This window comes from Copidosoma floridanum, unplaced genomic scaffold, assembly GCF_036245765.1.
Source record: "Copidosoma floridanum isolate Cflo_tuat_1 unplaced genomic scaffold, Cflo_Japanese_pri ptg000008l, whole genome shotgun sequence".
NCBI classification, from domain to species: domain Eukaryota; kingdom Metazoa; phylum Arthropoda; class Insecta; order Hymenoptera; family Encyrtidae; genus Copidosoma; species Copidosoma floridanum.
Window position 1 is genome coordinate 9,036,066 of NW_028321885.1, and position 27,294 is coordinate 9,063,359.

Genomic DNA, 27,294 nt, shown 5'->3' on the forward strand with positions numbered 1-27,294 from the left:
CATGTAAGTATACTACAGCTGACATATGTATATCATTAACCAAGTACATTACTATCCATAAGTCTGATAGAATATTAACTATGCCAATTGTCACATATCGCCCGCAACCATGGCTGTTAAGTCAGACCTTCTTAATGTACACGGAATTCAAGAACTGGGACATGTCATTGAAATTATTTCAAGATAATTAAGGTCATACAAGAGTTTCTTTTTAAACTTCATGTTAAAATTAGTTTTAAACAACGACATAAACATCAGACAACGAATTTTGGCCAAAGAAAAGTTGCTAAAAAATATTCTATCGACAAACTTAAAGGAAAAACCTTAAAGCATCTTTAAAATAAAGTTTTTCAGTCACTTTCATACCCTTTGGGCCCAAATAACTTTCTTTAGCAACGTGGTTAAGCAACCCCGGAAAGTACGTTAGGTCCCTAAAATGTGTAATAGTAGGATCACCTTGGCACAAAACCACCCCTATTTTAAAAAAATCCATACCTATTAATAAAAAAATAAAAAAAACTTGGTAGAGATCTCAAATAATTGTCAGGTAAAGGCCAAAAGATAGTAACCATGGCCGAAGTAGGTTTTTAGCATTTATAGTGAAAGCAATAATTCACATCAGAAAACAACAAGACGTAATATGCAAGCCACACGCGTACCAATTGATATCTAAAGCTATAATTTAGACTGAAGGTAGGTATTGCATCCTTCAACTAACATACTATTTTTTAAGCTGGATCAGACGTTTACTTTTTGCGGACCGTGGCAAAACCAAAAAAAGGCCGTTTGAAAGATGGGCTCACACAAGTTTTGGGACTGCGTAGAAACACTTTTTAAACGCAATACTTTTTTTTCAGTGTTTCTCTATAACTTGATGAATTTCATGAATTTTATGTTAGTTCGAAATACCATAAGCTTTAAAAAAAATATGGTACTTTATTGAAGGGCAGTGAGCCCCGATGGTCACGCCCACTACCTCTCAGTGTGGTCTCGGCGTTTTTAGTAAAGTGTCGTTAAAGTAAAACGAACATAAAAAAAAGTGATATCTTCGGACTGCAGCATCAAAAATTAACTTTTTTTTTATTAGAGGTAGCCATTGATAATATCGACTTTAAACATATCAACAATTTTTTAATAAAAAGTGGTCGTCATAAATAAACAATCGCGGTAATTGCATACTTGAATTTTTTTCTGTATAGCTGCCATGCTGAGATATGGCTTTTTTAAGAGAAAAGTTTTATACTGTTGCATATTAATACAAATGACAACCGAATGTAAGATTATATTTTTAATGAAAATTAAAAAAAAATTTTCGTTTATTATTTCTGTGATAATTTTATAAGGAATAGAATGTAATGTAGCATATTTTTTTTAATGGTAACTACTAGTAAAATTAACGGTAAATGAGTTGTGAATATTAATTTCAAATATTTTTACATAACTTTCAAATAGTGTTCCCTTTTTAACGTAAAACAATTATATTTAAATTGCAATTCTATCAATTATTATATTCGCATGTATTTGTAATGATGCTAAACAAGACAAAACTACATTTTTTCTTATAACACATCATTTACATACGTTGACGTGTATAAAGACACAAGTTACTTCATAGAAGCGTTAGCCACTGGAAAAATAATGTTTGTTATCTTACAAAACTAGCATATCATAAAATATATTTGTTTATTCTATTTGTTGTTGAAAATAAATGGTTCACGAAGGTGTAACCTTGAAACCTTTAAATAAACTAAAAAATTGTTTAAACTATATTTTTTTAAGCAATTCATTTAAACATTTTTTTTTCAACGAATATCACATTCGTAAAGAGAATCCTTAAAAACCAGTAAGAGTATGTGGCGCTTGTTGAAAAAAAATTTTTTTGATTGATGTTTGATTAACAATTTGTTTAAGAGATTTGTTTATGAAAAAATAATATTAGATTTAGCAAAACAGAGAACTGCATTTTAAATGAAAGGTCTGAAACTAAATTTTAACCTATCAAACGTCTGAAGATAACTCACTGATTTTTGGCGCGGTGGGGTCTTACGTCCACTAAGAATGCTATATTTGTATATAAAGGTAAGATGAGTCTAGCAGATTTTCTTTTGGCCATTTTCTTTATGAAATCACAGTTTTACTAGTCAGTTAACAAATTTTTTTTTTATTTTAACCTTTTTTTTTACATACAGGATTCTTGCAAAAGTTACGTAAAGTGATGTATACTACTCAACATTGCCCACACCAGGAAACTTGGTTGATTAACCTATTAGGTGATTTGTTTCTGGATGTCTAATGACCACCTGACAATGTTTGGACTACGATGCTACCTTTAGTTAAATTTTCACAAATATTGTTCGTTGATAAGTGCACATTTTTGAGATGACACAGGCCCTACCCTGCGACCCCTTTTCCTTAATTAATGCTCACTTATTATATTTGTTTATGTATGAATAGATAGTTTCTGACAGTGTGAACTGTAGGACAAGGTAGAGAATAGTTAAATAAATAAACTAAATCGTGGTCTAAAGAAGAGGCTGCAAGATTAGAGTCATCGGTATCATCGGTATAATAACAAGAACACCTAAACAAGACATATTACATAAAACGTTCTGTTAAGAACTATCAATTAAATAGCAGGTAAAAAAACTTAATTGCAATAACTAAGTAAAAACACAAAGACTCATAATGATGAGACAAGTACTTAATTTTTGGAACTTCTAAAATAGAGACACAAAAGTCAAACACAAATATAAATAAAAAAGCAGGAGACTAATGCAAAAACACAGATGGAAGTATCCTTTAAAATTCAAGACCAGTGGTAATACTCTCAAAAAGCCCAACATTAAGAGGTACTACATACAGTAGCGGCTTGAAAACAGATACACATTTAAATATACTGCATACAGCTCCAACTTTAAGATAGGTGTAGTAACGGACAAGAAAACGTAAAATAAAGATAAAAATCTGGACTTCAATTAATAAAAACTAGGTGTAGAACAGAGCTGTTATCAGAGATAATAACCCACAAGGATAATATGGTCGTCATGATTAAAGAAGAGACAGTTTTTAAAATGTTGTGTACAGAAGGAATGTAAAAATTAGTGTATATAATCTAAGACATACAGAAATACGGGTTAGATACCATGACTATTGGTGCTGAAATAAGCATATACTTACTAATTTAAGAAAGAACTTTAAAAAGTTTATAACAACGGTTGAAAAAATCGAATAAAATACCACGGATGAATACAAAGTTATGAATAATAATAAAAATAAAGTTATAGAAAAAGTAATATAATTAACGAATTAAAAGAATAAGATACAAGAAAGACTTTAAATTAAAGTTCTAAGAGTTAGCTTAAAGACTTTGCTAAAAAATAACAATAAAAAAATACAATAATGAAAATTACGATAAGGGATCACATAGATAGATAGAATCATATGTTCGTAGAACTTCTTATTCGATTACTCAACTCCTGGTTTTTTATAATTGCTTTGAGATAGTATATTCAGTGTAATAGCGTATTCAAATATTTAAGAAAAAGTACCAACTAAATTTTCCAGCGTCATTTGTTATTGATAAATGAGTCCTAAAAATGTGATTTTTCTTTCAGCTTTCTTTAAATATTGAAAAAAACTGTAAGTAGTATTAAAATTATTTGAATTTTAATTAAATTTAGAATTTGTTACTTAATTGATTATCTTAAGGTTTAGAAAAAGGTTGCATGAAAATGTATGTAAGTAACCTTTTACGATTGCGATAAAGTATTAGTGGATTTAATGCAAAAACATTTACAGGCAGCACCCAGTAAAAACATTGAGCATTTCAAGTTTAAGAAGATGTTACAAAAGAAAGTTTGTATGGGAAATATTCTACTAAGAAAATGCTATAAAGAGAAGAATTTGACCTTTGATGAGGCAGTAAAAAAGACTTTGGGTATGGACACCGCGACTCATAACGCAGCCAACATATTGCCAATTAAAAATTTCATGAACGTATTTCCATTTTGTAAAGTCAACGAAGCCGCAGAAAAAATCAAACGAAGGTCAAGTAGATTAAAAACAGCTAACGTCCCAAAGGAAATCAAGTTCCAGTAAGGTAAGCAAGCAAGCATTAGGCATCGAGTGTTTTTGTTGCGGATATACCAACAAATATTCTGTCAAATATTTTAGGTATATACGTATTTTTCATGATATTCATGTAAGAGGGCATTACCAGCGAAACCCGGACAAGATTAAGACAAGTTCCATTTTGATTGCAGAAGGTCAGATTGATAGTGGCTGTAAGAAAATGTAAGCGGAGTAAAGCAAAATTAAATTTTTTAGGTTATGGTTTGGTTTATAAGAGACTACATGTAACGAATAAACTGAGAACATTGAAGAATTATACAGTATTTTAGGCACAGTAAACTTCTATTTTAAGTTAGTAAAAATTGTACTATGTAAGTAAGCTTTTTTTCGTCTTTTACCTGACCTTTACGGTTCTTCACTCCCACGTTCCACGAGTACATTATATACATAAAGCATAACGTGTTGGCTGAGGTAACTGGGGTGTATCCCAAGGACATCAACAGTCTTGAACTGCGCTAAGCAGCAAGATACAGCGAAGAAAGCCCGTCGAAAGTAGTTCTGGCGATAGCAGAGATAGCAGAAAGCGTAGCATCTTGATTTCCAGCCACGAATATTTTTATCCGTATATTTTTAGGGCCCACTGAGGAATACTGTACGAAGCACTAGGGAACTATGAAGCACTAGTAACAACCATCAGTAATGAATGTAAGTTAGTTATCAGTAACATAATTAATACTAAATTATGTTAGAGTAATCCAAATAAATTGTGTTTGAAAGAATAAGTTAAACAAATTTTTTCAATAAAGGGACATAGTAACTAGTTTAATCCACAACTTAAGTAGTCCTGCTGAACCAACCAAATTTGTTTTTATTCAGTACTGAATTTTGGACAGTTAAGCAAGTTTAGAATGATTGGAGGTGCTGTTATGCACTATAATTTAATCCATATCATTTAAATAAAGGCTTTTTATCCAATTAAATAAAGCAAATAAAGATCACAAGCTGAATTCTAGGAGAGCCACGAACGAAACTAAAATAAAAAAGTTTACGACTATACTCTTACCAAGTCCGATCATAACAAATTGGCCTCTTATACACTTTACTTAGAATAGATAGAAAATGTTTCCAGTCAAAAAGTTGTAAAATTGCTGTTATTAGTAAAAAATGAGATTCACGTCTTACTAAGGGTTGACCCATTAAAATACTGAAATATCTCGTAAAGTAACGTGCGATGTGTCACCAAGAGGTATTGGTGCTGTTCTTTCACATGTGATGCGTAACAGATCTCAAAGATCAGTGCTGTTGAATCCATGTACGCTTACTAAAGCTTAAAAAAAATTACGCACAAATAAATTGTAAAACTTTAGCCATCGTATTCACAGCTCTAGAGTCCACTAATTTCTGTTAAGATTCCGTTCCATTTTGATTGTTCGTTCCAAATCGTTCTATATTTTTTTCTATTCGCTTTGATTTAACTTTCATATTCCACAAAATTTTTTTCAATCACCTCTTCTTCTTTTTGAGATAAAAGGTTTAAAACACAAAAAAATTAAAATTTTAGACTTACAGGTTATCTCAAGGACAACAAAAATTAATATTGTGCCATAATAGCAAATTATGTTGGAGAAATAATCATTGAAATAATACTTTAGTCTCCGTTTTTTAACTAAAAAAATTTTTTTTGCGGTCATTCTAATAATTTGGAGGTGAAAATTGTTCGTTTTAAATTGCTCTATAATTTTTTTTCTATTCACTTTCATGTAACCTATATGCTCTACCAAAAATTCTGAAATTATCTCTTTTCCTTTTTAAGACACGAGGTTTTAAAAACAAAAAATTAAAATTTTAGGTTGTGAAATTATGTGGAGGACAAAAAAATAGATATACTTGAATATTATATTATTTCAGAGAAATAATTATTTGAATAATAATTTTGCTTACGTTTTTCAAGTTTGTTTTGTAACGAATTTTTTTTTGTATTTTTCTAATAATTTGGAGGTTAGGATTTTACGCTCTAAATTTCTCTGTAGTTTTTTCTATTCGTTATCATCTAAGCTTCACGCACCAGCAATAATTTTGGAATCATTTTTTTTCTTTTCAGGGTATTAGGTTTCTGAAGCTACGTCTAAAGAAAGTATTTAATCAAAGCATTATTGCTGAACCAGCTGTTGAAGATTCTATGGCAATTTATAAAGTGAAGACGTGAAGTTGCGATCAAAGAAAACCATTTTTATAAATGGTATAAAGCGCTAACTAAAGATAGTAGAGTACGATTGTGTACAAAACCAGGCGTAGTTGTTTCTCCATTACTCTGTACCCACATAGATATATAGTTTTATTGTATATTATAATGGAAAATACATAAGTATTTGCATACACTAGAGGGGCTTTACCTCCCTGCGTATTCTGCGCACAAACACACCAGTACTTTGACTGATAAAAAAAAAATTTATAAATCTATTATACGAAACAGTAACGTACATGACACTGAAATTTCTCGTATTGCTATATTCTTTATAAATCTGGTCATATCTATACATAAAAATCGAATATTGTTTGGTTTTCCACAGTGAGCACAATGCTTACAATAAATACAGTAAAAAAAATTTTTCATCACTTTTCTACACTAGTATCATTACTTTAAATTAACGTCAAAATTTTTAAATTAAATCCACACATAAACGTATATACATAAATGGACTTCAGCTGCTTGCACCATGTATTCTAAGAACATTGTGAATGAAATTACATAAAAATAATATTTAGACAAATATATGCATGAACTTCATTTTGTATTATTTCATATCCCTTGAATTGAGGACTTTACATTGGACTTGTCTTATATTTTAGGACTACATGAATACATATTTATAAAAAAAGTTTGACCTCAAAACAACAAACTTTTTTTCAGTAGGCTTCTACGAAATTGCCGTATTAAGCCGGAGCACTATTTAGGATTTGTACTAATCAAAAATTTATGATGTGAAAAAAAAAATTTACAGTGAGTGCAGCCAATAAGAACAATAAGAAGCATTACACACATTATGAAGAATTTAGTCTTTTTCTGCTATTTAGATTAATTTTATTTTTCATCAGGATGTTCATTCACCCCAAAATGACTATTAATAGACTTTAATATTTACTTTGCAATACTCATTTTTACCTCTTTTTCAACACCACTTAGGAGCCAAATAGATGGACTCTATACGGTCGATTAATTATTACTTATTGTTGCATTTATATGACTAAGAGTAAAATCCTATATCAATCTCAATTTCTTTTTAATTTATATGGAGCATAAAGTTTTTAGTGCTCTAAGCATTTTTTTTGTAATATTAATGATTAACCGTAAAAAAAATTATTTTTCAACATGCCTTAGTATGACATGATACTAATACCTATATATATATATATATATATATATATATATATATATATATATATATATATATACAAGTTGCACTTAGTTAAGCAATAATGCAAACCGTGGAAGTATAGCTTTATTAGGCAGGCTCAATATAATAAGATAATTGACGCAGCCAGTCAAGTAAATTAATTAATATTTAGTGTGCTATTAGATGTACACATTTTTCCAAGAGTTTTGTTATTATTTGTATTCCAACAAAGTACTACAGGTTTAAAACAGTTTTGTCTTTTGTAAATTAAAAAATTGGAAACATAATAATATATATATTAGGGTGGTCACTGACAATTAAATTTTTTCAGGCGCCCCAAAAAAATTTTCTTCTGATGAAAAACTACGGGGAAAATTTTATTTTTTGAGATATATATATATATGTAAGCTTGTGTGAATCATCAAGCTTAGCTTTGCCGTTGGTTCTCCTTATTGTTAGAGTCAGTATGAAATAAGACTCCGAGTCACGAGCTCCGTTGTTGTGAGACATTGTACAGAGATTTATTATCGGCAATTGTATTGATTCAGGTTAGTTGAATATTTCGTCTAGTGTAACTTTATTACAAGCTTCCGCTAATTTGTACATATTGTTAATATTACAGTTGTTTTACTGCATCTCACTAGTGTTGATTAATTAATACTTATCACCTTCCGATTCCATCTTCGTAAATCGGGACTTACAAATCAATCTAATGGAGATTAAGGCCAAATTTCACTTTGTCTCAGAGGCTGGCGCAGATCCAAAAAGCACAGTGGTCAAAGTTAAGCGTATTCAACTGCTGGGTCAAGAGAAAATGTTTTTATTTCCAGCAGACAAACAGACCAGTGCACAATATAAGGTTCTTTTTGAGAATTCGATCGTTAAAAATGTCATCAAGAATTTAAAAGTTCGTAATAAATTTCGAACTATAGTATTAACTTTAACGACAGAACTCCAGGATATTTACTTAGACACAGAAGGTAATGTTGTGTTCTACGATGAATATGTGGAAGTGACAACGGCTGCTCAAGAGTCAATAGAAAACAGAGAGCCAACAATAACATCAGATAGGAAAACGAGCACCTTTGTAGAAGATATAGTGATTGAAAAATTTAACGGTGAGAATTTAAATGCGAGTATCTGGATAAATTTGTTTGTGCAGGAGTGTGACAGAGTGGGAATAACCCCAAATAAATATGCCGAAGAAGATTGTTCTTGGAAAAATCCGCAATGGATTGGTATAAAGTATTCGTTAAACAAAACTCCGTACTGAATTGGGAAGCATGGAATAACTCATTCCTCGATACATTCTCGGCACAGTCCTGGACAAACATTGCGTATGCGTAGAACTTTAAATTTTTCAACGGATCTTTGTTAGAATTTGCATTAAAAAAAAGAGGTTTATTATAAGAAATTGATGATAGCGTGTCAATAAACACGCAAATTAATTTAATCATGATTAGTTTACCGAATTTTATACAAAATAAATTAGATAGAAAGTCTATTATTAATATAGAAAATTTAATGGCAAAGTTAAAACAGTTTGGTAAAATTGAAAAAAATAATGATATTGTAATTAAGAAATTTCTAAATGAAAAAAAAACCATGTAATATTTGTGAAGACTTAGGATTTAAAAACAGATTTCATTTAGAAAGTGTTTGCCGTAATAAAGACAAAAAAATAAAAAAATCCAAAAACGAGAATATTAAGGTTATCAATAATAATGGAACATTAAAATTCATTCATTAAAAATCGAAAGACACTATTATGTAGAGAATTAAATATTCTACAAGCACGTTTTCATCATTTTTAATTAAAATTTGAATCTCCAAAATATATTGAAAAAACTGCAATTTTATCGAAAAATAAGCTTCAATTGGCCGGCGGCACATGTTATTTTTTTTTTCTTATTCCAAAAAGAAAGTTTTCCCTGTAGTTTCTCGTCAAAACAAAAGTTTTTTTTGGGTGCCTGAAAAAATTTAATTTTCAACGAGCACCCTAAGATATATAAATATGTATAAACGAGTCAACCCAAGCCCCCCCTCGGTCCATAATTGGTTAAACTTTTTCGGGATGTGTGACCAGTCAAAATTTAGCTTTTTTCTTCTAGTTTTAAATGTAATGTGGCATTTTTTTATCATATTTTATGACCGACCAATATAGCGCCTCTAACGGGTGAAGCGTCCCGAAAAATTAAAAATTGTTTTTTAAATTTGTCGTTTAGTACAATATATAAGTTCCTAATTCCGTAATTATGATTGGATATCCACCTCCTCATAGTATTTTCTTAACCATTGCCGTAAAAAAACAAAAATTAACATAACCTTAAAGATCCCCACGATCCCGTATCTCAAACATCTAAGCCCAATATCTTTTTAGAATTAAAGTCTGCAAACTTGGAAATGTTCAAACCATGAGCTAATCAACTTTCTAGACTCCTTATCCAACACAAAGCTCACGAGAATATCCAACATAGTCTCAAAAATACCCAAGACCTCGTAATGCAATCTTCTGAACCCAAGAGCTTTTAGATTTAAAGTCTGTAAATTTGGAAATACTTAAATCGTGAGCTCATTAACTTTCTGAACTGCTAATTCAACACCAAGCTCACAAGAATACCCAACATAACCTCGAAAATACCCACAATGAACTCCTAAACTCGCAACAGGTTCATACCACAAGCTAGTAAACCCAGTTACCCCACCCATGCGTGGTTCAACTGACAAACTAGCTAACAAACTCTCGAATTTATAAAACGACGAACTCCGATACGTTTTCCCAGAATCTTGAGCCAGTCCCACACTTACTAGCTAATGATTCAGTTAAATCATGCACGATTGGGGTAACTGGGTTCACTCGTCTGTGATATGCACCGATCGTAGGTTTAGGAGTTTATTGTTAAAAAACTTAGAGAGTTTACTATCTAATTTTTCAGATAAACTACACACGAGTGGAGTAACTGTGTTAACTTGCTTGTGGTATGAGCCAGTTGTGAGTTTAGGGGTTGAATGTGATTATTTTCAAGGTTATGTTAGGTATTCTCGTGAGCTTGGTGTTGAATTAAGAGTTCAGAAAGTTGATAAGCTCACGTCTTAATTATTTCCAAGTTTGCAGACTTAGATTCTAAAAATCTATTGGGTTCAGAAGATTGCATTACGAGGTCATGAGTATTTTTGAGACTATGTTGGGTATTCTCATGAGCTCTGTGTTGGATAAGGAGTCTAAAAAAATGATTAGCTCATGGTTTAAACATTTCAAGTTCGCAGACTTTGATTTTAAAAAGATATTGGGCTTCGATGTTTGAGATACGGAATCGTGGGAATTTTTAAAGTTAGGTTAATTTTTGTTTTTTTCACGGCAATGGTTAAGAAAATACTATGAGAAGAAGGATATCCAATCATAATTACGGAATTAGGAACTTATATAGTTGTACCATAAGACAAATTAAAAAAAAATTTTTATTTTTCGAGACGCTTCACCCGTCTGAGCCACCATGCTCGTCGGTCATTAGATATAATAAAAAAATGCCACATGACATTTAAAACTAGAGCTAAAAAGCTTAAATTTGACTGGTCATTCATCCCGAAAAACCTAAAACCAATTATGGGCAGAGGGGGGTTCGGGTTGACGCGTTTTATCCCATTTATATATACCAGAGAGGCCTCGGCCCCTGCGCGCTCCGCGCCCCTTCTATTCTAACTTAAAGGAAGAGTCTTTAAATTTAATCTGTTAGTGGCAAGAGGTTGGTGCCTAGAAAGATCGTAAGAAAAAAGAGTTTTTGAACTCCATTGTTAAGCATTAGTTGAATATTAATCAGTAAATTTCCACACCACCCAGAAGGTACTATTGTGGTACGTTGAGAGTTTTTTTTAAGAACTCTTCGTAATGTTTGGGGAAAAAAGGTATTCATAATTTATTTATTGATAAAATTCTGAACAACGAAGAGTTTCAATTACTTTCATTACATATAAATTATTTAAATTTTAAATAATATATACTTTATTTTAATTTTGCTACTATTATGCATTCTATATTCTATTAATTGATATAAGTGGTTAGAAAGAATTTTTCATTTTCAGATTCAATGAAAATATGGAAATAACTTCTTCACAGTGTTACACACTGTGAATTGAAAAATTATTTGTACTCTGTACTATTAAAATTTAATTTAAAATCAAACTAAATGTTTCGAGAATTTTGAAAAATGAACAATATAAAATTTAGCGTAAAAGGGGACGGAAATTGTTTATTCAGAACTTTTTCTTATTTTCTGTATAGTGACGAAGATTTCCACATGGAAGCACGTTCTTTAGTAATCCCTTATGTTGTTAATAAATGGCAAAATTATTATGAATTTATAGTAGAAAACGGTTGTTATCAGAATGTGAAAACATTGTATCTCCAAAAGATCATGAAAGATTTTTTTTAAAACTTGTATTAAATAAAATAACTGGTTCGACATCGTTCAAGGACATTAGAACATATGAAGGAATAACTCATAAAACTTTTAAAGATACTTCAATTGCAATGAGTTTAATAAACAATTATGAAAAAATCGATAACATTTTAAAAGAAGCAATTGCTGTTATGTTTCCATATTAATTAAGACAATTTTTTGCTTGGTTTTCAATTTCAGAAAACGTTCAAGGTGATAAAATATGAAATAAATATAAAGAATTTTTTACGAAGGGTTTGCCTAATAATATAGATAATGTAGCTCTTTTACATACTAACTAAATTTTAGAATCAGAAGATAAATCATACAGATGCTGTAATTTACCGTCACCAAAAAAAATGGAGAACAAAAAAGAAGATATAGATGATAAAATACGTTTGAGTTAAAAAATGTTAAACTCGATGTATAAAAGTTTGAATAATGACCAGAAAAAAATGTTTCATATTATTTGCAAACAAAAAAATTATATTTTATATTTAGATGGTCCTGGAGGGTCAGGAAAAACTTATTTATACAAAACGTTAATTTATGTTTTTAATTTTCGAAATGAAAAAATCATTTTCATGGCATGGACAGGCATGGCATCAATTTTGCTTCCAAAGGGGATGACCAGTAATAAAACTTTTAGACTTCCTTTAGATCTTAATAATGTATAGAGTGCATTTTTAGAATTCGAGTCACATAAAAAAAAATTAGGAGAAGTTGATTTAATTATTTGGGATAAGGCTTTAATGATTTCAAAAAAGCTTGGAAGTTGTAGACAAAACGTTAAGAGATTTATGGAATACTGAAAAAAAATTTGGAAATAAATTAATTATTTTAGGAGATGATTTTCGTAAGATTTTTTCAGTGATAAGAAACGGTAATGAAAAAATTATACTTGAACAAACAATTAAATCTTTATTCTTGTGGAACTCATTCCAAATTTTGAAATAAGAAATTAATATTCGCTGTAACAATAAGAAATTTTTAAAATTATTATTAAAAATTAGGGAAAGAAAAAGACAACCTTTTAACATCCTTAAAAATTGGATCTCAAATGATGTATGTTCTCAAATTTTTTTACTATCTACAATTAATGGATGAATAGTGATAACCAGAACACCCCTTATTTAAATAACTAACTTTTTTTTAAATCAACTGGAGAAATTAAAACTTACTATAGTATAGATAACGTAACTCATAAAGAGGGTGATAAATCAGACGATAATGTTTATTTTAAATTTTTCTGTGGAAATATTGAACAATATTCGTGGAGGATTACCACCTTATGAACTAAATCTTAAAATTGATACAATAGTGATGTTACTGAGAAATTTAAGTATATCATATGTACTCTGTAATGGAACACGTTTACAAATCACAAAATTATTACAGTATAATAAGTATAATATAGAAGGATAAATAATAACTGAATAAAAAATTGGAAATAGAGTCTTCATTCCAAGAATAATTTTAGACACAGGAAACTCCTCAACATAACCGTTTATTTTGTATCGTAAACAATATCCAATCGTTGTGGCATTTGCTATGACAATAAACAAATCCCAATGGCAAAGTTTTGCAAATGTAGGTTTGTATTAAAAAAACCCTTATTTTTATATGGTCAATTATATGTGGCTTTATCAAGATGCAAAGATAAAAATAATTCATTTATTCAAGTAGAATGGCAAAAAAATACAGAAATAGAAAATATTGCTTGGAAAGAGAATTTTACATAATTTATTACCTTTACTTAAAGATTTTTATAGATAAATCAGCAATATTTATGGTAATAAATTTTAAGTCACTTTTTAATATTTCATCATTTTACAAGTATACATGACATGATGTATGAAAAATGGTGTGGGGGGCCTGTGGAGGGACACGTAAAATTGTGTGGGGGGCTGTGGAGGGGCTGTAGTGAGTATAAGGAAAAAGTAAAAAAATGTCAAATTAGCGATGAAAACGGTCGAATTTTAGCTTATTTTTGGGGGGCTGTAGGGGGGCCATGTGGGGGGATTGTGGAAGGTCTGTGGGGGGGATATGTGGAATGCCCCACACAAATAACTATAGAATATAGGGAGATACATATATATGAATGTATCTTATATATATTATACATAAATATTTTATATGTCTTGAAAATTAGGTTTATTTATAATCTGTTGTCTATTTTCATCGATTAAAAACTTTACCGAGGAAAAGAGAATTCTTTATATGAGGCATATTATAAAATGTAGAAGAACGTTAAGTGCCAATGCATCGTTTAATATTACATTGATATGTTTACAAACGAGTATCATGAAAGAAGTCTCCTTATACTATCACGGAAGATATATCAGGATCTGTTTAAGTTATAGGAATGAGAAATACATCCAAACAGTTCCTTGTTATTGCACGTTTTGCAAGCAAGTACTTTCTGTTACTGATAAATTTTATATATACATATATATATATGTATATATGTATATATATATATATATAATAACACCCAGAGAAGTGTAGCACTGACAAATACCTTTAGGAGTTGGCGATATGATTTATATATATACATATATGTATGTATATATCTTCCTATATTTTATAGTTATTCATGAAGGGCTGTCCAAACGTCCCCTCCTCGGCCCTCTTTCGCTAATATTAATCCCTCTTCAGCCCTTTCCCCTAAAAACAAGGGAAAAACGTATGTATTTCAATGGAAAATTAACCCAATTAAACCCCTTGGTGTTATGATTTACCCCCCTCACCTCGCCCCCCCCCAAATTTTTTACTTCTCTTCTTTAGCCGCCTGTCAGCCCTCTCAAAACAAGAAAAAAATTGTGTTTTTTTTAATGGAAAATTAATCCAATAAAATTTTTGATTCACATAATTCTACCATGTTATTGATATATATGTTTGAAGCACGTTAAGTCCGCGTAAGTCACTATCTATAAACATATATGTATATATAAAAGTGGAAACAGCGGCCACGATAGCACATAGTGGACTAGGTTGTGGTTCATGTGGCTCAGGCTTCACAGGTTTCCAAGTTCTTTGACACTTGATTTTTACTCACTTAGCTCGCATCTCTAAAGATCTACTGTGTTATGTGCGTGTTTTCAACTGTAGTCTAATGGTTCGGAAAACATGTTAAATGAGATCCCTCTTTTTGTGTAAGTGATTGATGTCACAATTAAATCTGTGGCGGTTTTTTACAATGCCAATGGCAATAGCATAGTAACACAGCAATGCCGAGCTAATTGAAGGTGTTAACTGACTCCTAGCGCCCCTATCATGTTTAATGTGAACTCAAGTTGGGTCCAGTCGCCATTGATTTAAATTTAAGGGAGTTCACTCGTACCTAACCTTTTCGGTTTATAAAATCAGCAGTATTGTAACCTGCATGACTATGTATACAGATATAACGCAATGTTCTAACGGTAGCTGTCAAAGAAGAATTATTTCATTCACTACAAAAAGTTTAATAGGCGGGCGATTTTGGCCGCTCGATAGATCGAGAGACCAAGTTATTTTCTCTAAATTTAAAACATAAATTCTTTATGGTTTAATACTCAAATTACAAAATCTGTTTTATTTACAGACATAAAAATACAATTATCCTTATTTTAAATAATAATAATAATAATAATAATAATAATAATAATAACAACAACAATTGTTCTGAGATAAGAACAATTAAAGTAATAAAATATTAAATTAAAGAGAAAAGAAGAAAAGAACTTGTGTGTGCGTTGACCATTAATCGGTGGTTGAAAGGACGATGGGCGATGAAAACTCGGGTCGACGATCTTGTATTTATTTCATAAGAAATGAAATGTTGTCCGTAAAAGAGGAGACATCCGTCATGGACGAGATGCAGCCATTGCTAATTGATAGCAGACATGCCGAGCACTCGGGATAACAGATTGGCTGTTTTCTCACCGTCGACTGCAAGAAAATTTGTGTTCGGCAGAATCACAAATTAAAAAATTTACACACACACGATCACGATACAGCACTGAAAATTATGCCGAAAGAGAAGAAATAACAAACATAGTTTTTGTTTTTGTTGGTTATGATTAGACGAAAAGGTTGTCTTATTGCTGTCAGAACAGCAGTGTCGAATTTTTGATGATTGCTCGAATTTCTTTTTTTTGTTGTCATGGTAGCATTTACAAGAAAAATATTGAATCGAACAAACAAATCAACTGATCGTCACTTCAACAATTTTAAATCAATTTGAACGCACAAAAATAACATGATAAAAAAAAATGTTCGACGGAACATATTTCCGCGGCGAGTTGCAAAAGCAATTGAACATTAAAGATGAAATAAATTATTAATGAAGTTCATTTTTTTTTAAGCTTGATCGACTGGTAATGGACATAACTGCGTCACATTTCTGTTGTACGTTTCATTGGCTATCTTGACGGTAGCTACTCTTACGACTCTATCGCTTCCAGGATGTAATTCCGTAATTATACCCAGTGGCCATTGACCGCAAGGAACATTTTTCTTTTTTAGAACTACGACAGGTCCAACCGTAATTTCTACCTTAGAATTTTGCTATTTTTGTCGGACTTGAAGCTCATTTAAATATTCCAAATGCCAGCGACGCCAAAAATCTTGGGCAGCTTTGGTTGAAAATTTCCGCACTGATAGCCGATTATCTGGAATGCAAGAATAATCATAATCAGGGAGCATTGTTAGTGGCCGACCTGCTAATAAATGTGCAGGTGTAATAGAGAGTGGATCGTTAGGATCGGATGATATTGAGCATAAAGGTCGTGAGTTTGAAATTGCTTCAATTTCGATTGCAAATGTGTTAAGTTCTTCGAAAGTTAGTAGACGGTTTCCAATAACTCGTTTAAAATGATGTTTAAAAGACTTTACGGCCGCCTCCCACAATCCACCAAAATGAGTAGTAGTCCACCAATCGCGTAGTTTTCAACTTCAGATTTAAATTCCGTTGAGTGTAAGAGTTTATAAAGTTCTTGGAGTTGATTATGAGCACCTTTAAAATTTGAGCCATTGTCACAATAAATATGTTGAGGCATGCCCCTACGACTGACAAACCGCCTCAAGGCCCCAATATAGGCATCAGTAGTTAAATCACTGACGATTTCAATGTGAACAGCTTTTGTGCTCACACACACAAATAAACAACCATAGGCCTTGATGCGGACTTAATTGCGTAATTTTTTTTGTTTAATAAATATAGGACCAAAATAATCAACTCCTACGTGCATGAATGCTGGTGCTTCGGTTATGCGAGATTTGGGTAAGTCTGCCATGGGAGCTTGCAACGCAATGGGTTTCATACGGACGCATGTGACACACTGACGCACGACCTTTCTGACTTGATCTTTGCCATTAAATAACCAAAAACGAAAGCGTTAATTATATAAAGTTGCTTGAATACCTCAAAAAATGCTATCACTGTGGATATTCATTAAATGATTTCGTTTTCGAAAAAGCTAGTGCCATAATCACAATTTCACAATTTGAGGCAAAAAAAGTTAAACTATTATTATTATATTAGTGCCATAATGCTTTTTTTTAGTTAAAATAGTTTTTTGTCTGTTTTCGTTGATAAAATTATAAAGACCTTTTTTGAAATAATTTCCACATGAATGACAGAAGTCTTTAACTTTTTCGTATGAATGAAATTCTTAAAATTAAAAGGTGAACTTTGTTACTCATTTATCATGTAAATACGCAAAATGCATTACTTATAGTAACATAAAAACACTATTAAAATGACTTTCTATAGATAAATTTTTATATATTGTTCATGTAATGGAACAGTAACTAAAAAATATTTTAAAAATTGTACGTAAACTGAATGACAAAACTTCGCTGACGATCTCGGATGATTAGGCAACAATAGTATGATAAAAACCTCCAATTATTATTTTGTTTTTCAAGAAAAAAAATGTATCTATGAATTAGACAAGCGTTGCATCTTTTCAACTTTAAAAAGAAAGTAACCACGATGGAGCTTTTTGTTAAGCTTTGGATTTAACAAAGAGTATAACCATTTCAAAAAGATCAGTATAGAAAAAATAGAAGTGGATTTGATTATTAGGATGAGGCTTGTATAATTTTACAAAAAGCGTTCAAAATAGAAGACAAGACTTTACTTCATCTATTTATATAGAAACTTTCTTAAGAAAAACTTAATAGTTAAAGGGAAAGATTTTTGATAAATATTTCACGTTTTTAAAAGAGGTTATTAAAGCATGTAATGTTGTACCCGGCCAGTTTAACACCAGCACACTACTAGCTCGAGTACAAAGCCACTTGTACTAATGTGCGGCTCTAGCTTCTTTGATGCGACCGTCGTGCCCCGACGCTACAACCTAAAGTGCCCCACACAGCAGTTATTGGAAACACTTATTCCCTGATCACGTAGCTAACACTTGGCGAGCCACTAAATTCCCGCCAACGAGCCACTAACAATGCCCCCCAGGGAGACACTACCAATTTCCTTCGAAGCCACTACTCGCGATTCGGAGTCACTACCCGCTATGCTCGAGGAGGGCACAAAGTGCACCTCGCGATCCGAGTTTCCTCTCGACCAAGCGTCGCGTATAGCCACGCACCCAGCCAGCCAAGACCCTCAAGTTCCTCTCCGGTCACAATACCCTTAGAGAACGGAACTAGACGATATCGCGAGCCACACAGTAAGCTTTAGTGCTCCTCGAAATATTTCGGGTTGCTTTTTCACAATCAGACCACGAAAAACAAATGAGAGATAGCGAAAAATCCAATTGCCTGTTTTCAGCTACTTTTTCCTGCTCGATACCTCGAAAAACCCCTACCAACAATCCTTGATCGATCGTCTACCGGCGATCAACGATTGCTGATTGGCTGGTAATACAATAGCGCCCTCTTTTATTTATTTAGTCATCCTTTAATATTTATTGGCATACGGTTTTGACCGGAAAATCATACCGGCGCCTCCACCAGTCTGGTCCTCCCGTTTCAGACCGTTCCAGTCCCTTAAGAGTGGAGGCGCCGATACGTCTATCCGCCACCAACCAATAAGCCACACCTCTCATGCCCGAGTCACGTCAACGCCGCTAACCGAGCACGCACGCACGACCCATGGCCTGAGAGGCCGCGCCGAGCACACACACACATACATGCACACATGTCACCTGAAAGTTACTACAGCCATGCCTCTGGGTGTGCGTGCTCGACGCTGCGACTTCGTCGCAAGCATGATCATAAAAAAAACTTTTAAACTACTATTTCGTTGATCTCATTTCTATATTTTAGAATTTAATTTTTATACTTACTTTAAAAACAGGTTTATTAAAATAGTTATTGTTCTAAATTGAAAATAATTAATAAACCATAATCATAACCGAAATTTTTCATATTTAAATTATTTTTTACTTTCTGCTAATACAATTTTTTCAAGCTTTAAGAAGTTATGAACACAGAAATATTAGAACAAAAGTCTTTAAATTATGAATGACTATAAATACAACAAATTTATCTTTGTTACCATTTATTTTATATGGTTACCATTTTTCTTGAGTCTTAGCATTTTTCGTAACAACTAACAAATCTAAGGTAGATAAGAAAAGGCTTGAACTTAACTAAAGTAACTTTCATATTTTAATACAAAGGAAAAGAGAATTTTTGTCTTTATGTGGTAAATAGGGACACTGGAAAATTTCACTGTATGAAGGTTCTGTAAGCTTATTACATGTGTTTTTGACTAATTATTATTGAACCATTTAATATTTTTACTTAAATTTTTAATAACACAATTATTTAACTGATGCGACGTAAAAAAGACATCAGTATTTTATAGCATCGTATCAATGTTGCTTTGAAATTTTGCTAACAAATTATAAACAAAATGATAATGTAATGAAGTTTTACACTAAAGTTGAATCAATTTATTTAAAAAATATATGATTATTGAAATAGAGAAGGTGAGAATGAAATTTTGTTTAGATAATTCAAAAGGATATAAAGGCACAAAACCTATTAAACTAAACAAAATAACAGTTAAGGGACTAAAATTTTCTGTCAGAGAGTCAAATTATGTTGAATGTAAATACAATTTAGTAAAATATATCTATTAATAGGGGTGGTAGATGGAAAGTTTTTTTTAAGGAGGGGAGGCTAGGAGGGGCCCAAAACATATGAAGGAACGAAAAGAGGAGGTCAAAAGAAATACGTAGAATTAAGTTTTTTTGAGGGGGTGGCAAGGGGGCACATGAAAAATTGAAGGCAGGCTGAGGGTGGTGAGTAGGAGTCTATTTAGATTATTGGCTTAATTTTATAGAGAAATAAAACGAATTTTGCCTTATTTTGATGGAGGGGTGAAGGATGCTAAGGATGGGCAGTGAGGAAGTGAGAAAAAAATGTGAGAGACGCAAGAGGACCTTTTTATGCTTTATTTTGTATGCATTGCATTAAAAAAAAATTCACTACTCGTAAGAAAGATTTTGTTTCATCTGTTATTAGGGAAAAAAATGAAAAATCTAAGCTTTGCCCTGCTTAACAAAATCCACGAAGTAATTCTTTTATTAGTCGTTAAGATTTACTATTTTCACAAAGTCTGTGTATTTTTTAGATCGACGGTTATTATTAAATTGATAATATGCATTTGATAAGAAATAAATACAAATGAAAAAGCTAAAACATTTTAAACTCTAAAATTATACTTCTTTAGGCATTATCGGTACATATTTGATATAAGTAGCTGAAAAATATTAAAACACTGGAAATAATTAAGTTTATCTGAAACTTGCGATCCATATATATATATATATATGTATATATATATATATATATATATATATATATATATATATACAATACTACTTAATCCAACAGCTGGCCATAAGACAACAACACATCGCATGACAATGTCAGCATATTCGTCTAAAAGAGTATTTATTTTATCAGATTCACAATAAGTTAACTAACTAGTGTATACAGTCAGATGTAAATGCCAGCATGGATTCATAAAATAGTGAGCTAGATACCCATCGAAAAGTAAGAAGCTGCCAAATACATTCTAACAATGAAAAAAGGACTACGTACAATGAATTTCACAAATTTTTTCAGACACCTGGATACATTTCTAGACATAATGTTGTTTATCTAAAAAAATTATAACTTATAAATAGTTTCTTTATTCTACAAGTTCGTTATACAATTATTGGAATGCAAATCTTTTCCAAGTATTGAAGATATCGTTTTCAAAATTTTAAGATCTCACCTGTGCTCAAATTATAACTCAAAATTACTGTAATATTTCACATTGTACTTGTAAGTTCCAATCCTATGACTTGTTTTTCAAATGTGTAAATAGTATACTTAAAAAGAATATTTCTTTACCCATCAAATTTTAAAGGGTTTTAATTTTATACTGCTTTACATAATAAAATATTGTACACAACTTACGGTTTTTTTTTCTTACTGTTATAAGTAAGAAGCTTTACGAATAACGATTTTCTCTTTACAATAGCAAGATTTATCATACAAGAACAGCATTTTAAGAAATCTTATAAATAAGTTCAATTGTCAAAAAATGTATTGTGCCAAATTGTTTTATTCAAATATAATTTTATTTTAAATCAATTACATTCAAATTTAAATTTTTTTCTTCTGCACAGTCAAGTTAATTAGTAGATTTTTTTTATTCACATTTAAATGTTCCTTTGGAGCGACGTGTACTTAGGTCTAAGCTTGCACTTAATAGCATTTGAGGTCAGGGGTATGGTGGTCACAAAAGATTTGCAATATAGTGATACATTCTGTCTAATAAGTGTACCATTCGAGGCAAAAACGTCAACTTTTTCGTGGTAGACAAGAAGGTAGCTAAGGCAGACCAATCCTACCGTTCGAAAGGTAATTGTCTTATTTAGGAGCCTCAAGACCCTTTTATTGTAATTTTCAGGCCTCGTTAACGTACTAACTCAAAGTAAAATAGTAACAACTTTTAATGACCTTACCAAACATAATAATATTAGTTTTTTGAAAACCTAACCAGTGTAGCATTACTAAATTATGGTTACTTCGTTTTAGAAATTGGATATAGGCTTTAATTTTTTGCAAAGACCAGGCATACCACAATTACTTTCATGAACTATTTTACCAGACATCGATAATCTTACGAAATCTTTGGTATGTACTTTTCCACTAAATAAAGTCAACTGATCTTTATGTTTAAAAATTGAAAAGTTGTGTTACTCTCTCTTTCAAGAAAAGACATTCTAAGATCTACAGAAAAATCATACGCCGATAAAATGATTTGTAATAGTATTATATTTATAAGGAGTTACTCTAAATCTCATAAGAAACTTCTTGTTACAAAAGTGAATAGCAAAGGTTCGATTGTTATTATAAAAAAATTTAAAGATGTATAGAAAGTCACTGCCATTTAAATGATGTTTTACATTATGTGAAGTAAGCATTCAACAAAGGTAGAAAAATCCTTTTCCAGTTGGTTGAATCTGCAAAGTTGATGATTGGTAAATGGAAGGACACAGAAGTTTTCTCTGCCTCTCTGTTTGTTTTTGAGCCTTCGATCTTTGGACTGTATGGAGGTTGACGTATATAGGGACCGAATAGCGATGGCGAGTAGGAGAATGAAGAAAATTGGATGTATTATCAATAAGGTAATATTAAAAATTGATTAAACATTAGAAAAAATGAGTTCCTGAGGAATGAAGTATTGATTTTCTGAACAACGTAATAGATTTAATATTTTATCGCCATATTTACAAGCAAGCTTGTGGTACAACGATTGAAGAATGTTCTTAACCATGGATAGCGAAAATAGTGTTGCAATCTTTAGAGAATCACACTGAACCCATGAGTAGACGGAGGGAAAAGTAATGCATATTTTTCGTGGCGAATGTGCAAATAATTCACGATAAAAGGGCAATAGCGTTGAAGGTATCAAGCTATATGCTTTCATGCCAATGCAGTCTATGCTCCGTTCAGATGGACTGTAACCACGGATTATGGTATATAACGGTAAATAACCACTTATTAGCTACAGCGTATATCTGTAGTGTACCGTGTCCCAAACGCATAGACTGTAGCAGAGGCTGAAACGCACGAATTAGCGTGATACACTCATATGTAATATAAATATATATATATGTGTGTATGTATACACACACAAGATTAGGAGAAAAATTAGGTTCGATCGTAGAAAAAAATCTACACTAAATGTTAAAACAACTCTTACCTGATCTTGTAAAAGAAATATCAGTTTCAACCTTTGAAATTAGTACTTATTCTTGAAAAAGTATTTTTGTATTCGAAATAGCGGATAATGGCCTAAGATCTAGCACAGTTAAAAATATTTTTATGTGGAAGAAAGATATATATTTTTAAGCTAAAACGGTAGATTTGTTGTATTCCGATCATCAATATTATGCTTATTTTGTATGCATAAATGACAATGCTTTTTTGTCTTAATTAATATTAAGTGCATACTAACTGTTAGAACAGCGTGTTGAATAAGTATTGTTGACAACAGAACACGATACATAGCTACTGGGTACGATTTGTAAAACTAATTAAATCTTAAATGTTTCAATATACTTATCACGCAAAGCAGATGTAGTTTATTTTATTATACATACAAATTACAATCGATGTTTACCATTGTTAATTTTTAATACTGCAATAAATAATAGACATACATTTTATAATTTTTTCTATTCCTAAGGTAAGAGAGGGTTAAAGCAGTTTCTATGCATGTGTTAAAGACGTAAAATGATTGTTTGGTACTTTAAATAACCAAACATTGTTCATACAAGATACAAGCAGGAAATACACAACTTGTTACATAAATAATGACCTTTAAATTTATACATTTACTTCAGAACATGCATCAGGGGCTGGGAACGTCGTTTGAGCAATAAGTTACGGCATACTCAGTCATACATATATACAGACATAAGGAAAGCAGCGGCAAAACGCAAGAGGGAGATTAAAAAAACTATTGCCACAATGGGATTTCTCCACAGTTGCAAATCATGTGTTTAGAGCATTAACTGCTATGTAGTAAGGTTATACATTACATATGAGTGTACCAGGTCGGTTCGTGCGTTTCATCCTCGGCTATAGTCCATGCGTTCGGAACACGATACACTATGAATATAGGCTGTAACTAATATAAGAACATACTCACAGTTTTATGACCGTAATCCACGGTTACAGTTCATGAAAACGGAGCATAGATTGTATTGACACGAAAGCGTACAGCTTGATGCCTTCAATGCTAGTGCCCTCTTATCGTGGATTGTTTGCACATGCACCATGAGAAATATGCATGACTTTCCTCTCCGTGTGAAGACAGTGTACTGCTTAATTGATTGCCTACTTACGTTAAAAACTAACTAAATGGATAAAACTTTAAAACTGTTTGATAGCTGCAGTTCTTTTGTACAATTTACCATGGAAAAAAATCAATAGTAATAATCCTTTCTTAAAATTTCTTATAACTCGCGTTTCAAATTCACTGACCACCATTAACCTTTTAAAAAAATCCGTAGTCCCAGGAAGAACTCTTAAATTTTTTCACACAACCTTGTTTGTCAGAAATAAGCTATATTTTCACTTCCATGGAAAAAGTCTTTAAATTCACAGATTCAATTTTTAAAAGCAAAAATTTGGATGAAATCCATAGAACTTTTGTAAAAAATGCATATCCTACATTTTTCATTAAAAAATGCACGAAGGCCACAATAACTTACTTCCATTAACTAAAAGCAGCTAAGAAAAATGTCAAAAATTGGAGTCCCTGAAAAAGTGTTCTTAGTTTAAATAGTCCTCTCATGGTTCTTGAAAAACAAGGTAATAAGTCGTTCATGGTTTTTCGATATTTTGATGCACTAGAAGTTGACCTACAAAAAATTGGTTCAAGTTTCAACATAAGAATATCTGTATTATCTATAGTGATGTGATATCTTGGCACTCGCATAAGTAATATTAAAGTAAGTGACGCTATGTTTGTAAAATAATTGATTATATAGTTTGTAATTTTGTTTTATAGTTGCCCTAATAAAGCTGTCAGAACTATAACGAAATTTGACGGTCATATTTAAAAATAAAGTCCTACTACACCCACTATTTTTGATATTGGTCTTATTGTTTCCATTGATAAAAGAGAAAGTAGTCAGCAGTATTAAGATGTTCTTAGATAATACGTTAGTAAATGACATTAAATATGGTTAAGGCCAAAAGTGCACATAGAAGCGGTAGCTATATCAATATTTTCTTAGAGTATGCCAAGTTATTTTCTAGCGTCATATACAATACATAAGAATGCCAGTATTTTAAACAGAATTATTTACATAAATATACATGTGAAAAACTAGTATTATTGCACTAGAATTAGTCTAAATAATTGCCGATATTTATCTTCCTTAAACTAACACTTATTATATGGACGTAAAAACTAAAAATTCTTACGATTCTTACGTATTTTAAAATACTTTATTTGCCTTGCAGTCAAATGGAATTTTTAACGCATCACTATACCTTCTACAAACTCTTGTAACTTTACGGTATCAATAAGTATTTAAGACCTGCACTAAAAATAAATCAGATATGTTATGTTCTAAAATCATTTGAGTTCTGACATGAGATACCACATATTACATGATCTGACATGCTATGGGATAGCATACATTAAAGTATCCCACAAACCATGAAATCACACATATTACAGAATCCCATGTGCTATGGGTTTCTATTTGTAATACTTGTAATATGTGAAATCCCACAACATATAAGATCCTGTAATATATGAGATCTCACAGTATGCAAGATCCCATAGTATATGAGATTATATAGTAAGGGTAAATTTATAACACGTAGGATATTTTGGTATGCACTATTCCATAAAATGTTAAATCCCGCATTTTAAATCCCGTTTGTTCTTTAAATTTCAATCTGAAAAAAAAAAATTAAAAGAAGTTAATTTAATTATATGGGATGCGGCTTCTATAATACCAGAAAAAAACCTTAGAAATAGTTGAAAGAACATTAAGTGATTTATGTGATAAAAATATTCATTTTCGTAATAAATTAATTATTTTAGGAGGCGAATTTAGACAGATTTATCCAGTTTAAAAAAATAGTAATACAAGTATGATTATACAAGGAAGCACTTTCTCATCATATCTTTGGTTACTGTTTCGTATTCTAAAACTGTATAACATCTATATTCGTTAAATTAACAAAACGTTTTCAAAATTATTATTAGATATTGGAAAAGTAAAAATTGAACGGTTTTAAGTACGTAATGGATAAAATCAATTGATGTTTGTTCCGATATTTTTAGTAAAGATATTAACTTCTCAATCAATAGCGTTATACTCACTTCTCACAACGAATATACTTACTTTTTAAATAAGAAAATTCTAAATCATGTAAAAAGAGAAATGAAAACACATAACAACATAGATCATGCTACTTACAAGTGTTAATAAATCAGATAGTGTTATTTATATAAATTTTTCAATTGAATTTCTAAACAATATTCGTAAAGGTTTACTACTACATGAGCTTAATTTAAAAATTGGACCAATTGTTATGTTGACACGATATTAAAGTATAGTTGATGGCTTGTGTAACGCTACAAGATTACAAATTATAAAATTACTTAAATACAGCATTAAAGCAAAAATTATAACTAGAGAAAAGATAGGAAAGAGAGTTTTATACAAAAAATAACTTTTAATACAGGAAAGGAATTACTTTTCATTTTTACAGAAAACAATTTTCCTTAGTCTTAGCGTTTTCAATGAGTATTAATAGATTTCAAGGTCAAAGTATTAATAGTATTGAGTTATATTTAAAAAAACCACTGTTTTCGCGTGGTCAATTATACGTCGCGTTAAGATGCAAAAATGGAAATGAAATTTATATTTAAATAGAACGTGATAGTAATTGAGAAATGAAAAATATCGTTTGTATAAAAATATTTGACGTTAACTAATCTAAAGTAGATAAAAAAAAATTTAATTTTTTTACATTTGCAAAAGTATAAAATTTTCCACAATAATCTTTCACAGTTCATTTAAATAATAAATAAATGAACTGAATGAATTTAATTATACATATTCATTAATGTAATTAATATGCTTTTAAAAAATGTAAGAAAAAAAATCAGCGTACCATAGCACTACCTCAACGGGGGTGTGGCAGAAAACAGGGGCTTTCTTGAAACTGTCAGGAGAGTTGAGACAGATGATGCAAATAGTCTTATAACCAGAAATGACATGAAAACCTATATAATTTTACCTTGTTTAGAGATGCGGCTAAAGAGTGACTGAAGGAAGTTCTTTAAAATTGTGTTGGATTATCTTTTTGGTGGGTTATCAAGTTATGAGAATGGGCGGAATGGGACTAAA

At 31.1% G+C, this 27,294-nt stretch overlaps 1 protein-coding gene and 1 pseudogene across 1 annotated transcript in view; one reads left to right on the top strand and one right to left on the bottom strand.

The window, feature by feature from the left end:
- Hacd1 (3-hydroxyacyl-CoA dehydratase 1) overlaps positions 1–27,294 on the bottom strand; it is a 235,166-nt gene that overhangs the window by 8,857 nt on the left and 199,015 nt on the right. The gene's annotated exons all lie outside the window — the stretch shown is intronic.
- On the top strand, positions 8,179–10,221 carry LOC149375290 (uncharacterized; annotated as a pseudogene).